A 15,413-nucleotide genomic window follows, 5' to 3' on the forward strand; every position below is an offset into this window, starting at 1 on the left:
TTTTCCAATTGAATTATACGGCCAGGCGGACATCCTCTCGAAGAAAGTACGCAACTACAAGATGATTAAGTTACCCAAAATTCATTAACTCTTTAACTGTGTGATTTTGGACAAAAGCGAGATAGCAGAATGAAAGACTATCCTCGTTGACAGCCATTCCACGTCAACAAATCCTGAAACACGCACGTGCGTTAAAATATCCATCCCCGAATTCTGATATGCAAATTAGTCGAGACCGAAACCACGGCGACCGGGAACGCAGGGAGCACAGCGCTCCTCTCACGTGAGAGGGCCACGTGACTTGTAGCGATGGAGATGGGTGGAGCAGGGGGGGTCGGACTCGTTCACGGAAGCGTGACCACAAGGCAGCTGCCATCGTTGGTCGTGGAAGGCGTTGCTTCCCGTTGGCTGCTTCATTCCGCTAAACTTGACGTGCTCGTTTTCCTAAATTTATCACTTACTATTTAAATTGGGCGTACTATGTGCGTATCTCATATGTATTTTTTAAAGAAACAAGCAGTGAAGATTTTCCCACTACATCACTTGCTTGTGTGCTATCGTTCGTTCGTCGCCTGCATCACGAAACTCGTCAGACCACAGCGTGGAATGATGATGATGATGATGATGATCGTGTTGGCCGTTCGTGTTGGAATGGCTGGAACACTGATCTCGATTGGAATGGCTGGTGGTTTCGTTTTTGCCATTTTCGGTTCCCGTTGGTTCTCAGAGCAGCATGAAGATGACGGTTTACTGTGCGTATTCATCTTTGGATTACTGTTGTCTTCGGAAATACATGCCTATATACATTCGTTATGATGGGTAACGATTTATTGATTACGCTCGCAAAGCATACAAGCGCTCCTTCAACACGTCCTTGACACATGTTCATCCGTGTCCTCGGAATGAAAAGGGTTGGCGATATCGCAGGCAATCTCGCAGATAAAATATGATTCACGTTTGCTATGACAACGTATACCCTGTGATACCGACGCATGCTGATCAGGTAAAGTTCTGACCTACTTCTCGAGAGGAAGCGCGCGAGACATCCGACGACTCTGGTACAGAATGAGAACCCATTTCCTGTATTAATGTGCGTTATTGCGCCTTCGTGCTTTCTAGTGCTCGCGTTGTGTATAGTATATCTTGGGTTCTGGCAATGTCTGTATGTTCTTGCCAAGTGGCAAAATGTGTACTGTAAAGTTCCAAACGACGTTTTCCGCTTTTTCAATTCTGAACTGGACGTCTTGTAAAGCGATTTTAATTTAAGATTTGATGGTCGGCTGACGTTGTCTAATACTGTATAATGAGCGTACCCTGGATAGAGCAATGTGTATGAACGGGAACGTTTATGAAGTAAATCTATGTGTTGTTCGAATTTTTCGTGTGTGCAATTTTGTACGCAATGTGATTCGGTTTGATTGCATTTACACTGTGAAAATTTATGCTTTGCTCCATATCGCTGCTGAATGTTATATGAGAGACGTAACCTCGAGCCGCTATCATTTCGTGGGCGAAATGAAGGCAAGATGACCGAATGTTAGAAAATTTTGACAAGTCGACCGAGATGGCCTGCGAAAGCAGCCCAGTTGGGTGTGCAGGCGCCGTTCCCGGATCAATAGCTGACAGGAGCCCTTCCCGTTTCGGGGAACTGGTCTCCAAAAGGCTGCGTCTTTGGGACGAGTGTATATATTGTGCGAGGGTGGATCATATAAACTAGACTTTCAGTTTATATTATTTATTTCTAATATGAAATAAACCAAGTGTGCATTATGTTTGTACAATATCTCCCGATGTGAAAATGCATTTTCCCAGCGGGTTGGTATCTTTTTGATCCCCTCTTTCCTTGATATCCTTTCTTTTGCTTTTTTGCTTTATTTCGTTGTTTTTCTTTTCCTTTTTGTTCTTTTTCCCTTTTTCCTTTTTGCGAGTTGCGCACGGAACTCCTCTAATGCGTCGTCGTCGTCGAATCGTTGGACTCCCAGAGCTCCTTTGAGTGGCCCAAACAGATGATAGTCGCAAGGCGATAAGTCAGGGCTATAGGAAGTGTGTTCCAGTGGCGTCCAGCCCGTTTCCCTTAAATTTTGCACATGTGACGGCTGCAGTGTGGGGTATGGCATTGTCATAGAGGATAATCACTTTACGTGTTGAGTGGTCACGCCTTTTCCAAGCCTTTAGATAAGCAAGTTTAACCTCACTCAAAAAGTAATATGCAGCGTTGATGGTGCGAGGATGGTGCAAGAGATCAATGTGAAAAATGCCGATCTGGTCCTAAAAACAGTTGCAAGCACCTTGCCAGCTGACAGCCGAGTCTTGCCTTGCCGAGGCCTTGACAGGGGCTTTCATTTTCGACGTCGTCACGGCCTTCCACACATTTCTTTTTCCAATTCAATCCAATCTTATGCCAGGCAAACACAGGCGGCCTTGACAGTGTTTGATGCCCGAATTGTGCCGCCAATCTGTGGTAATTTCTGTCGGTTTTGCACCCCTCACCAGCAAGTAACTTTATAATAATGCGCGCGTTGCGCAATCGGCAGATGTACCTCTTTCTCAGGCATCGTGTGACAGACTACTGAAGAAATGTAACGAGGCCGGCCGGCTTCTCACGTGACTACTGACCCACCTACCTAGCACGTGCACAAGCGGTAGCACGTGCTGACAGAACGCACTCTACAACAAAACTCTCGTTTATATTTGATCCACCCCTAAAATAAACAGATTGTGGACAGTGACATTCTACGATATCCATGCGGGTTGCAGTGTCAGTTAAAGGTACTGTAAAGCAGCACCGGTCAAATGTCATTTAGTGCGGCTATTCGATAGTTCAAGCCACCAGGACCCAAACTGCGCAAGTTTCATTCCAATCGACGGTGCAATTAATTAAAAAATTGCAATTAAAGATTACGGGCAACACTGTACTAGGTATTCGAAATGAATCCGTACTCCTGACACATACGGCGGCAACCACATTGCATGCGTATAACACTGGGCCCGACATAACAATCCACCATAAAATCCGCCCCTGCAATCCACACATCGATCCACATCTGAGGATAAACGTATAAGCGAACTGGAATGAAATGCTGAGCCGTTGAAAGAATTAAAGTGTGTGAGACGTTCAAGAAGCTAGACAGCGTCGGGACTTGTTTGTTCACAGAGGTTCACAGAGAGAGAGGTTCGTTCGAAAGAGGCCGCGAACAGAAGGAGCGCGCAGGCGCAGCAGAGAAGTAGGGAGAGCCTCCATCGAACAGCGACCAGCGCTGGGTTACTTCGCATAAACAGGGGTTAACAGGTTAAACTGTTAACAGGGGTTTCAGAATGCATAGGTAAACAGGAAAACTAATAATATGGTTACTAAAATAACGAAGTTCCGATGTAATAGTGTGTAATACCAATTTTCATTGTTGCCCGCTGTACAGGGGGTTGTTTGACACCAGGCGTCGCACCGCTCCACTACGCCGAATCTTTCATGGCAAATTAAAAATATTTATAGCGCGTTGTCGGTCGTATGGTTCTGCATATGGTATTTAGAAGCAACAAAGTCTCTAGTCACATCACCGGCATATCATGCTTGTCTACTGCTTTACAGTTCCTTTAACTCCGACGTTTGGGGGCAAGTCCCGTCGAAGTTTATTTCCTTACACCTATACCTGAAACTCCACCCACTTTTTCAGCTTTCTCACCACTGACATCTTGAAATATGGGGCACTAACATACCCTCACTATTTCTCCCCCATGGGCAGCGCTATTTTCGATGGGAAGTGGATTGAACGGGATTGAAATGGATAGTTCTCGCGATCTCCAAAACTAGTGGATTTTTGTGCAATCTGATGAACGCCACATAGGCTGCGGAAAGCACGTCGGGAATTGTCGTCTGCTTCCGTCGTTCTACCGCTGCCGGCAGAACCACCTGCTGGTACACATCCTGTCGTCGGTAGGGTTTTTTAGCTCATGTACATAAACAGGTATTCGTGGTGTCCGTCGGGAGCGTCCTAAATGCCGGTTTTTCGATCGACTCGGGGCTCATTGGTACCCTGCATGTATCTACTTGCCAGATCCAGCGTCGTGAAAAGTTTATTTCCGTTCAGCCAATCCAACTGGTCGTCAATAAGAGGCAACGGGAATCTGTCTGTCTTCGTTTGCTGATTAAGTCACCTGTAGTCGACGATCTTCCGGTATTCCCCATTATTTTTCTTCACGAGCAGAACGGGGCTCGCGTACGGGGACACCGAGACGCGAACAATGTCCGCCTCTTTTAGTTCCTCGACAATACGCCGTAACCTTTCCCTTTCGTCGTGAGTGGCACGGTAGGGTCGGCAGTAAACAGAATTCGCGTTTTCCATTTCTTCTATAGCCATAGACATCATGTGTGTTGTCCCCAACCCATATAGGTTCATACCAAAGCATTGGGGGTAATCGTTTAGCTCCGCAATCAGGGCGATATTTTCTTCTCTGGTCACGTCCTATCTTACAATAACTTCGAGTTTCATGGGCTGCCGGGCGTTTTGCGTTGAAGTTAAAAGCTGCATTCCCCTGTCCGGAACGACTTGTTTGTTTGTTTATTATGAGATAATAGAGAGGTTAGCCAAGCTAGGGCTGGCTTTACGATTTTCGCCTAAGCTCGTGGAGTGTATACCTACGTCTTCGGCCCTTCGAAAGGCCGTCTTCGGCCCTTCCTTCTTTTTTAAATGCACCATCCTTGCTCCTGTCGTAGAGTTTCACTTGGTCCTCCGCCTAAATCATTAAAACGTCGTCACTGTCAATAACCGTTCGACCAATCAGCATGTCATAGAAGATGGCTTTGTTCTGTACAATGTAAGCTTGAACGGATGCTACGAAGTCGTCGACGGCCAGTTTGGTAGTGGTGTTACCGAAAGGCACCGTCTTAGCCTGTCCCAGACCAAATAAAGCACCGTCATCACAAGCGAGTCGCACTACGGCGCCAGCGCGGAGGGCCATGAATGCCGTGATGATAGTAACTGCGCTGCCTTGGTCAATAAAGTCCTTCAAGATAAACTTTTCATTTATCAATTTTTCAAGTTTTCAATTTAAACTTTGATGCATTTTTCGGCACTAGACGTTCCTATGCAAAGCGTTTCTTTCGGTTTTGTCTGGGCTGCCTTTATAGTCGCGCTGCGCGTGCCACTCTTCATGACATTGCAGTACCTGACTCTCTTTTCTCCAGGACAATTCCTGGCGACGTGGTCGGCGTATCCGTTACAATTACAGCATTGCACTCTCCTATGTGCATCCTTCGCGGGGCATACCTCACTTCTGCCTCAAAACCGGTGCTACGGGTTTTCGATACATTTCGTTCAGCGCTTTGTGAGCGGCTGCGCCGAATATCTCACTTTGTTCCCGTACCATTGCCCGGCATATTTTCATGTCGTGAAGCAGATCTTCAAGACACGCGTGCAGTTTCGGCACAAGCATTTGGTATGCGTTTGTACCTATCGTACACAAGAATACCTCCGTTTTAGTTCCTACGTCACTTAAACTGCATCTTTTGCAAAGGCGCACTTTGTACATAAAATCATTGCATCAGAGACTCACCCCTTTGTTGAACTCGTTTCCGCATGTCATCATATCTTGCCTCAGCGCTGATATCAGGCACAAACATTTTTTCAAGAGTTCGCCTCGAACACGTCCCACGTCTTAGTCATTGTCCTTGCTGGGGCACCACTTCGCTGCTGCTCCGGTGAGCTTGGCCTGAACCAGTAGGAGCTGTAGCTGTAGAAGCTGTAGCTGTAGGACCAGTAGGAGCAGTAGTCACCCCACCTGCATTGCACAACGAGCTGCCGAAAGCTGTTAAGACATTCTTCTGCATGCCGTTCGTCGCCGTCTCCACTAAAGGCTTGTACCTACTTGAACAGGTCCGGTAGCACGGCTCTCACGATGGGGCCCTCATCTCTCGCAGGTCTTACTTGGAGAAGCTCCCGAAGCATATTGTCGCGACTTGCCTCCTGCAACCGTAGCAATTCAAGCAGCTGGCTCAGTTGATCAGTCGATGCAACTCGCTTTGCAGGTGTCATCTCCGCTGATTGGTTTGTCATGTTACTGCGTTCGTCGTCCTCACCGGCCGTTGTCGACACGAAACCGTTGCTCCGCAGCGTTGGTGGCATTGTTGTTGCTTCCTTCGTCGTCAGGTCGTCGTAGCCGAAATACGTCGAGGCTAAAGGGAATTGATCTCACTTCTGAAAAACAGTAAGGAAATAAACTTCGAGTGGGCTTGCCCCCGAGAGTCGGAGTGAACGGACACAGCAACCAGCATAGCGTCCGTAGAACGTCACTGTCCCGATCTGTTCATGTTACAATATATACACTAGTCCCAAGGACTACGCATTTTTGAGACCTCAGTTTCCCGAAACGGGAAGGGCGCCTGTCAGCTATTGGTCCGGGAACGGCGTTCGCACACACAGCCAACAGGGCGTCACCGAAACGTACCTGGAAGCTAAGGAAAAGCCTGTTAGTGTCCACTCTGAGCTCAAAGGACTCCAGTTTCTGGATAATGCATCAACACCTATCAACAAGCATTCCCTCTTCACCGACCTCGAACAAAGGACACACACATCCATAGGACGTCTGGCTAGTGCCACCAGCTCTCTAGCCAACTGGGGGGCTCTTCCTCGGCTCCCAGCTAGTCCACCTACATCGCCGTGGCGGGAGTTCGTGTCCACAACAACGCTTCACATCCCGGGTCTACGGAGGAAGAGCGAGTCCAGCCCCTGGTGGCCGGGATGGCGGCTGAGAACCTGATAAGCGACGCCTATCACACACATGCTCTGGTGTTCACGGATGGCTCCATTGACCACGGTTCCGAGAGCGCTACCAGCGCGTACTACATCCGGTCAATGAACATGGCCTGGCAAGGGAAATCAGTTCGTTATCCAATCTCATCTACGACGGCCGAACTCCTGGCCTTGTTACACGCAGCTGCTGCGGTTCAAGTCAGCGGAATAACTAAGGGCGTTTTGCTTACGGACTCCAGAAGTGCCCTCAACAATGTGATGAACCCCATGTGTGGTAGCATCCTAGCCCGATGTATAAGAAGGTCGTGTGCCCAGCATAGGCTAACCGGAGGTGAGCTTACGCTCCAATGGATCTCGTCTCATGTAGGCATCAGAGGCAACGAACGAGCGGACCAGCTTCCTCAGCACACCACAGCCGCAGCCCATCATTACCAGTCCCGGCCGACACTGACAGGCACATGGTCGTCAAAAAGCTAGTTGAGGTGCGTCATCCTGGCATACAGGACATCATGCAGAATCACCGACCCTCTCTTCCCACGAAAGATCTTCCCCTCTGGTATGCAGACCATGCTCCATCGATTACGCACGGGATCTGCGTTCACGAACTCGCAACTGTCCAAGATCGGCTCCAGGGAGGACTCCAATTGCGGACACCGTAATCGTCCGGAGACTATCGCGCATATCCTGACAGAATGCCGTGCATACCATACTATGCGGGGAACTCATCTTCCCCACGCCAGGCCTGGTATACTGACGGACGTCTTCTTCCCCGAAGGTTCTTGTGCGGAACGACTTTCAAAAACCCGCGGCCTAGTGCGCTTTCTTCAAGAAATGGGCCTAGTGGAAAGACCACTCTAGTGCACCTCTCACCTACAGTGTGCCTTCATCCCATCAGTATCGGTTATCCTGCCTATGCATCACTTTGAAGTCCTCAACTCCCCTCTCCCACTTTCCTCTTTTTTGCTATAGTCGTGACGATGCCCACTTGAGTGCGGCCAACAACGGCAAGCTACCTCGACGCCCCCCCCCCCCCCCGCCAACAGGGCTGCTTTCGCACGCCATCTGAGCAGGCTTGGAATAATTTTCTCACATAGGCATGACCCAATAATGGCCACACTCCCATTTATTATATTGCTCTGCAAGTACCCTAATCAATAATGCAAAGCAGCGCCAAATCCCATAGTGAAGCGGCGGCCGTCGTAACTATAGCGCCGTACTACCTCGGTGCTGGGAGCTTTGCGTTCCAGGCTCCTCTTTAATAGCAGAAGGTCGTGGAACGAGTCACGGCAACGAGCTTTCCTGTTCCACATTTTTGGCACCCGGTGTTTTTTTTTTCTCTGTTTATTCTTTTGGTATCGTCCTAACACACATGCCACGGTCATCGTAGTTTCGCGTGCTTGGCGAAATGCTTGCAATCTTAACCCCATGAACCTTCGGCTATTAGTGTCTCAATAAAACTTTCGGAGGACGAAGTGCGATTCTTCTGGGGTCAACGGCACGGGAGCTATCGTGGTGACGAGCGTCTGTAGCTGTGGAACAGCGATGCATAATCAAGTTCCTTGTGAAGGTGTACGTCAAACCAGCTGATATTTTGCAAATATTACAGAAGCAGTATCGGGAACAAATGTTGTCAACGGGAAGAATGTACGATGGTGCAGACGAAGTTTGGCGAAGGATGGAGTATGATGAAGAATGAACCACATGGACACGTTCGTCCAAGTGCAGTCATGCCAGTGAACATCGCAGGCGTTGAGCAAGCAGTACGCGAGAACTGGCCAGTAACAGTTCGGGACATTGCAGCCCATAGTAATGTGATCCACGGGTACCTACTGTTCCGCAAAGTCTCTGCAAGATGGGTTCCCGACTGCTCACTTGTGACCAGAAGGGAGTGCGCATGGCAGTCTCTGAGCAGCTGCTGGGACGGTTTCTATCCGAGGGGGACGAATTCTTGCAAACAGTCACCTTATGTGATGAAACTTGGTTGCACCATTTCACTCCAGAGACAAAAAGCAGCAGCCTGGAATGGCGACATAAGGCTTCGCCTCCGCTAAAGAAGAGCAATATGCACCTGTCTGCAAGGAAGTCCATGGGAACTGTCTTCTGGACCATGTGTGGTGTTATCCTGCGGACTTCTTCTAAGGGGTCAGGATTAATGCTCAGTACTACTCCACGTTGATAAATTGTGCCGTACGAAGCGCAATTAAAAAAAAAAGACATGGGATTTCTCCAGAAGGGCAATTCCTTTGCGTGACAATGCCAGCCCTCACACGACTCGACTGACGGATGTCGGATGCCGCACGGCCAACAATCAACCACATGGTACCATGAAGCCTGAATGGACCCCTATCTCCAAGTACTTCCTTAACTCTCACTTACCAGCACCGCGAGCTGGCTAAAAGTTTCGCTGGTGCACAAAATGGCCAGCTTGATGAGCGCTCACTGCACAACCGTCGGGTCTCGAAGGAGGGAAACACGTGTTTACAATCGTTAGTTGCTATTCAATAATGAAACTGTCTAGTGTTTTCTTTCCATCTAGTGTTTTATGAGTGGCCCGCTCAGTTCTTCATTCGGTACGATGCGCCGCATCGCGCATACACGTTTGCGAAGATACCTTCAATTAAAACATTATTATTTGAGTTTAACAAAAAGTGCCGAGGTTTTTTCTTTTTTTGGCTACGATGCACCGAATGACACCTTGATCGTGCTTGACCTCCTCACACCGAGTTTTTCGGTCAGAAATGTGCATTTTGTCGAATTTTCACAACTTCCCAATTTTTTTACTGCGGCTTACAGTGCACCGGCAGAGTTGTATTTTTCTTGTTCTTAAAGTACAGCATGGGTGCTATATGACAAAAATTTTGAGGAAGAAATTCCTGAATTTTATATTTAAAAAATTGTACACTTCCACAAACCTCGCAAATTTCGTGCATGCCACAAGCGTCGAGCCCGTCGGGTGCGCTGGTGAAAATTGCTAACGTACAGTAAAACGGACTCTTCCCTATCAAATAAGATGCTGTTTGACGTGCTCCGTGCCTTACGTGGGCCGTAATGCCTGCTTAAAACGTCAGAGTTTTTCGCCAAGCACTGCATCTTTGAAGGGCTCTGCACCCCATAAATTTCAATTTCGTTAGAAAAGACCAAGGTTCCGTTGCTTTTGGAGACATAAGGAACCACCAACAAAATTAACATAAAATTCTGGGGGGCGGGGGGGGGGGGGGGGGGTCGAGCGGCACCTCTGGATCATTTGGCGTGGAATGGCCCTTGAGTATATTCTTGCACATAGTGCTACATGCCTGAAATCCAAGTACCCGACTGCATTTGTTTCCTCCGGGCCATCAAAATTTCGTATTTCCTTCACCTCCTTTCCTGGTAGAATGCGGAGAGTATCCCGCTGCGGAGCCGCCATCCTCTAGTTGAGGGAAAAACCTTCACCTGTAACGCTTTATCAGTGGGTCAAGGGGGTTCAAGTTCATGTGGTACCCTCCAACAAAGAAAAGGGAATCCTTTGCGATCTCAAAGTCCTAATGCTAAGCTGCCCTCCCTGTACGAGGCATTATAGAGCTGCCGATTTTTCGGCATCACATCAATTTTTGGTACCACCGTTTTAAAATGCCGAGAATATCCGAATTTGGCAAAACATATAAATGCCCAGAAACACACGCCGACTCTCCCCAGGAATAACTACCGAAAACGCGGAACCCTAGTCATATAAGGCGGCATCCTCTATCTCACGAAAAACACCGTATTCATTGAACATGACCTTAGTTACCAGCGGCATGGCCGAGTGGGCTAAGGCGTCCGCTCGTTGGTGGTAACCAAGGTCGTGCTGAAGACTGGGAGGTGGTGGGTTCGAATCCTACCGCCGGCTGTGCTGTCTGAGGTTTTCCCTGGGTTTTCCGAAGACTTTCCAGACGAATGTCGGCGCAGTTCCCCCTGAAGTCGGCCCAGGACGCATACTAACCCCCCTGTCCCCCACTCCTTCCTGCTATCCTCTCTCCGTCTGTCCACCTCTGTACGTCGCTCATAGCCACAGTTGCTTCGCGGCGCTAACACCCAATAAAAAAAAAAAAAAAAATGACCTTAGTTATTTCTCGAGGCACCAGCCTATCCAGGCTAAGAAAAATAGCTCTTTTACGAAGACTACATATTGGTATACAATAACAACTACAACATATACCAACCACCAACCAACCAACATATATATTCTGATGATGAAGTGGGGAGGTTTTCCACTCTCGGAGTGGAACGCTACCTCATGCTTTAAAAGGGCTTAAAGCTTTAAGCCCTTTTAAAATTCCTTAAAAGGGCTTAAGGCCTTTTAAGGAATTTTAAAGCTTTTGTTTTCATTTGCTGCGTGTAATGGCAACGTCGCACAAACCGGTGACCGTGCGATAGCGATGAGCAGAAACAAACAAGGGCTGGTACCACTGGGCACGGGACGTCTGGTAACCGCGCCATGAAAACCTTTACTCCTGAATGTCAGCCATTCTTGCTGATAAAAGCAGGATAAAGAACGGCAGCACAGTCCCGTTCAAGGAAGTGCTTCAAACAGTTTTTCTGGTTTCTAGCGTAAGGTATTTCTTCATCTTTATCTAAACACAGCGGCATGCGCCATGCTCGTAGTGGTTTCGTGCTCTGGAAGTATTTTCCAAGCCTTCGTTGCACATTGCTACAGCAGATAGGTGTCCAAGAACCATTGTTTCTGGAAAAAACCACCGTTCCGTCGCCACTCTGTCAACGGAGCCTTGAGAATGGTCAACACCCTCCCCCTCCGCCTGTCGAACACGATCGAACCCGGACCGGTCTTCTTCCAGAAGAAGGCATGGCAGTTTGACAATCGTGGGAGCGTATTTGTTAAAGCAACAAAACAAACAGTGTGGCCATATTCGTCGAGCTGTTCATGCAATTCCCCAGTACAAAGCTCTCTTCAAGGCCTTCGCCCATGTCCCAAATGAAGAGCTTCACAGGAATCCAGAAAGTCACCGCCCATGCTACTTCAGTGACATACACGATCACCTCACTCGTCGAAAGCCTAGACAATGGCAGTCTTATGTTTGCCGTTATTGAGAAGATGGCTCGAAGTCATACAAGGCGAAAAGGCGTCACGCGTACGCACTTTACCACTTGAACGATGTGATTCTTCAGTGTTTTCGCAAGGCTCTGGGACCCCGGAATGACGCCAGTCGCTACGCAATGTTAAGAGAGGCTGTTAAATACTGTGGTGGCTTGCACGACACAAGTTTTTGAGGAATACGAAGCTTCGTCTGTCTGTCGTCGGAGTTAGCGGCGGTCCATACGCAAATCGCGCAAGAGTCAAAACGAGCTGCTGTGATGGTTATAGTGAGAATTCAATATGTTTGGCGAATACTTGAGACCATCACGTTGTTAGCAGGCGCATGCTGACATACTCGCGACGTGCGCATAGCGTGTCCTGCTTATGTGGTACTGATGTCGTATGTCAAAGGGTTTTTTAACGGCGGCCTGACGTGCAATGTTTCATGGGAACACCGAATTCCTCCGTTTTGCATTCTTTCACTTGAAATGTAACGCGTTTCTACCTGACCTATAGTTATCTACGTCTCCCGTTATTTTAACGGGTGTATTAGCTACATCAGTTCATGCCAACCGTATTTGCATTACTTATTCTTGCCTGTAGCGTTCTTTTGTATTTAGATTTTGCATCGGCACTTTCTATCGGTTTCTATTCATCGTTGCGTCTTACTATTCCTATGTGAGTGAAGAGATAGAGGTGTGCAAGATTAATTTGACATAATTGGAGTTCAACGGCCAATCCATCATTACAACCGGGTGTGCACTTCCGGCGCTGACGGAGACAAGAGCCCAACTACGTACTAACTGGCGCGCCATCAAAGTGCAAGAGGGTCCACGTTGGCATTCGCTGGACGCGTGTCTGCGGTTGAGTGCTGCCGTCTCTCGTGGGACAGTCACGAAGTGCTGGGGACAAAGGATAATTCACATCCGAACCTCCTTTCTCTTTGTCAAAAGGAAGTACGACCGAGAGACGCACGGAACGTATTCATGAAGGAGACTCTCTCCTGTGGGTACGGCTCTAATATCAGCTACTAAGGTCACGTTAAAATAAAAGAAATAGATGAGCTGATTACCTTACTTTCGACAATGCCATAGTCATGTATAGGTACCGCAATATGTACCTGTTTGAGCGCACACGCAGATCGTATCACCAGAAGCACAACCGGAGCCATGTGACCGCCACACGGCAGAGTGCTTGGCTCGGATTGGATAAGATACAGTAGATGCCTTAGCATATGGCTTGAACTGACTCGATAGGCGACAAAGCCAGTTGAGTTAGCCGGACGTGGAAGCCACTGGAAGCAAATACTTCTGTTTTCGCACTGTTGGTGTTCAAAATGGGGAAAACCGGAATGTGCGCACAGTGGCGCAGGAAGTTCAACATTTTCGCTTTTTGTACCAGAATGTAGCAGGACCTCGCGAGAGCGCAAAAATGCGCAATCGGCGCAGCAATCACACCCCTGCACACTACATTAATGCTTATGCCAGTGCACTGATGTCACAAGGTTATAAGCGTGTGTCACTCTGGGCATTCGGAATTACTCTAAGCTACAATATGTAAACTCAGAACCAGTATATATCAGAAGGGCAAGCAGCAGATGTTACCTGCAGATGCTGAAACGCGTGTACGCAAACCATTTCCGCTTTGGTGGGCGACGTCTTTACTTTCAATCATACACGCAGGACAACTGCGGGCAAATGGAGCAGTGGCAGCAACCTGAAAACGCTACATTTTCTCGTTACATATGAGTAATCAAAAATGTGCTTTCGCACATGTTTGATTTTGTCGTTTGTAGGAAGCGCTAGTAGGGGAACAGCTCTTGGTTGGTCACATGCAAGCCACAACGCGAGAGGTGCCGATATTCCGATTACAGGATCAAAAATAAAAAGTCTAGAACCATGCACACTTCCCCATGTAAATACATCACCAGTATCGCGAGACACCATACGCATGTGTCTACGTACAGTGTTATGTGAAATGATGCGCAGGAATGAAAAAGATGCCAACATACCTATAATCCAGTGTATTTTAAGTTTCCTTCGAGTTTCTGGCAGCTACCATGAAGTGTAATGCACGATTCACAAGTTTCGTTTTGCCATTCTCATTGCTGCACATTTCGCGAGGGTCACGCAATCCCACTTGACCTGCTTTTGATCAGTGAAAATTACTGGCGTCATGGACATATCATCTCAGCGCTAATCACGTTTTGCATGCTATACAAAGAGGGGGAGGTTCAATAGTCTTGTTCCAGTCGTATTTTCATATCTTGTTGTTTTGCTATTCTTACTTCGGATGGTGTCTAGCAACGTTGTGTATCTCGTTTCTTGTGTGAGCGAGCAGTTGTAGTTTACGACATGTTTATCTATCGATTTGTAGTTCTGTATTGTGCAAATTAGCGAACTTTAACGGCTCGTTATTTTCCGTCGTTGTCTTTCGAGCAGCGCGTGTTGTTCCGGTGGAAATTGTGTTGAATGAATTGTCACAGTCCCAACGTATATCGCGCAGTGTTGACCAAGGCCAAGTCAACCAAGAATTCTAGTGAGTTATGCTTTCGTGGACTGTCTGGCTTAGCACTGTGCTATCCACATATAGTTACATTCGCATACGAGAAATTTGACTGAATCAAAACAGCCGAAGTGCCTGTAGTAGATGCGCTCTTTGTAGTTGATTGCGCGTTTAGGAAGAACAAATGTATTCGAAGTTAAGACGTTGAGATACCAATAATGCATCACAGTACAGCAGCAGTTATCATTGTGAGCCATATTTTCTTTGTTAAAATCTGTCGTCATATTTGTTCAAAAATAAAAGTATACAAGTCGGCGTAGTTGAATTGATCTTCTTGAACTGCTTAAGACGAACATCTGCAAATGTTGTGCTTATGTGCCTTCGCGCAACATACTAGGCTCAAAAGCATATCTAATTAGAATAAATATTTCAAGAGGAAGTTACATACATTGTTATTTATAGCTATTTTTCCACTCCAGTCATGTGATGTGGCTACACGAATGATTCCGAAAAAGAACAACAACAACAACAACATGGCTAATAGGATGTTGCTGCACAGAGAGTCCTGACCGAAGAGGTGAGCTGTTAAGATTACAAATGTATCATACGGTTCTGTTGTAAAGTGAGAAATTGTCAAGTAGTGCACGAATGTTAATTCGTGCAAAAAAGAAACGAGAAAAGGAAAGTCATGCGTGCATCATTTCACGAATTGTAATGTATCACTATTTCATATTCACATGTTTCCATGAAGTGAATGAACTAATGAAACTGAATTAGTAGTTTCATGGTCATGCTCTGTGTTTACCTGGAAGTCACATTTTTAAGGCTTGTGGTATTTTTGTCTAGATGAGGAGTTATGCTAGCCTTGTATGAAATAACGGACACATCTCAACAAGTATGCAGCTTGTGCAAATTAAAACCTGCCATGTAGAGTCAAATGCCTGTTTTTTTTTAAATACTGTAGCCTATTCACGGTTTTTTTTCTTGCAGGCTTACTCATCCCAGAAGCAAGAATTGTACCACTTTAAGGCGAATGGAAATAAACTGACGTCGACTGAGGTAGGTGTTTTTCCTTTGCCAGTGACTGTTGGTTGAATAAATAAAAAAAC

The sequence above is a fragment of the Ornithodoros turicata genome, chromosome 2 (assembly GCF_037126465.1).
Source record: "Ornithodoros turicata isolate Travis chromosome 2, ASM3712646v1, whole genome shotgun sequence".
Classification (NCBI taxonomy): Eukaryota; Metazoa; Arthropoda; class Arachnida; order Ixodida; family Argasidae; genus Ornithodoros; species Ornithodoros turicata.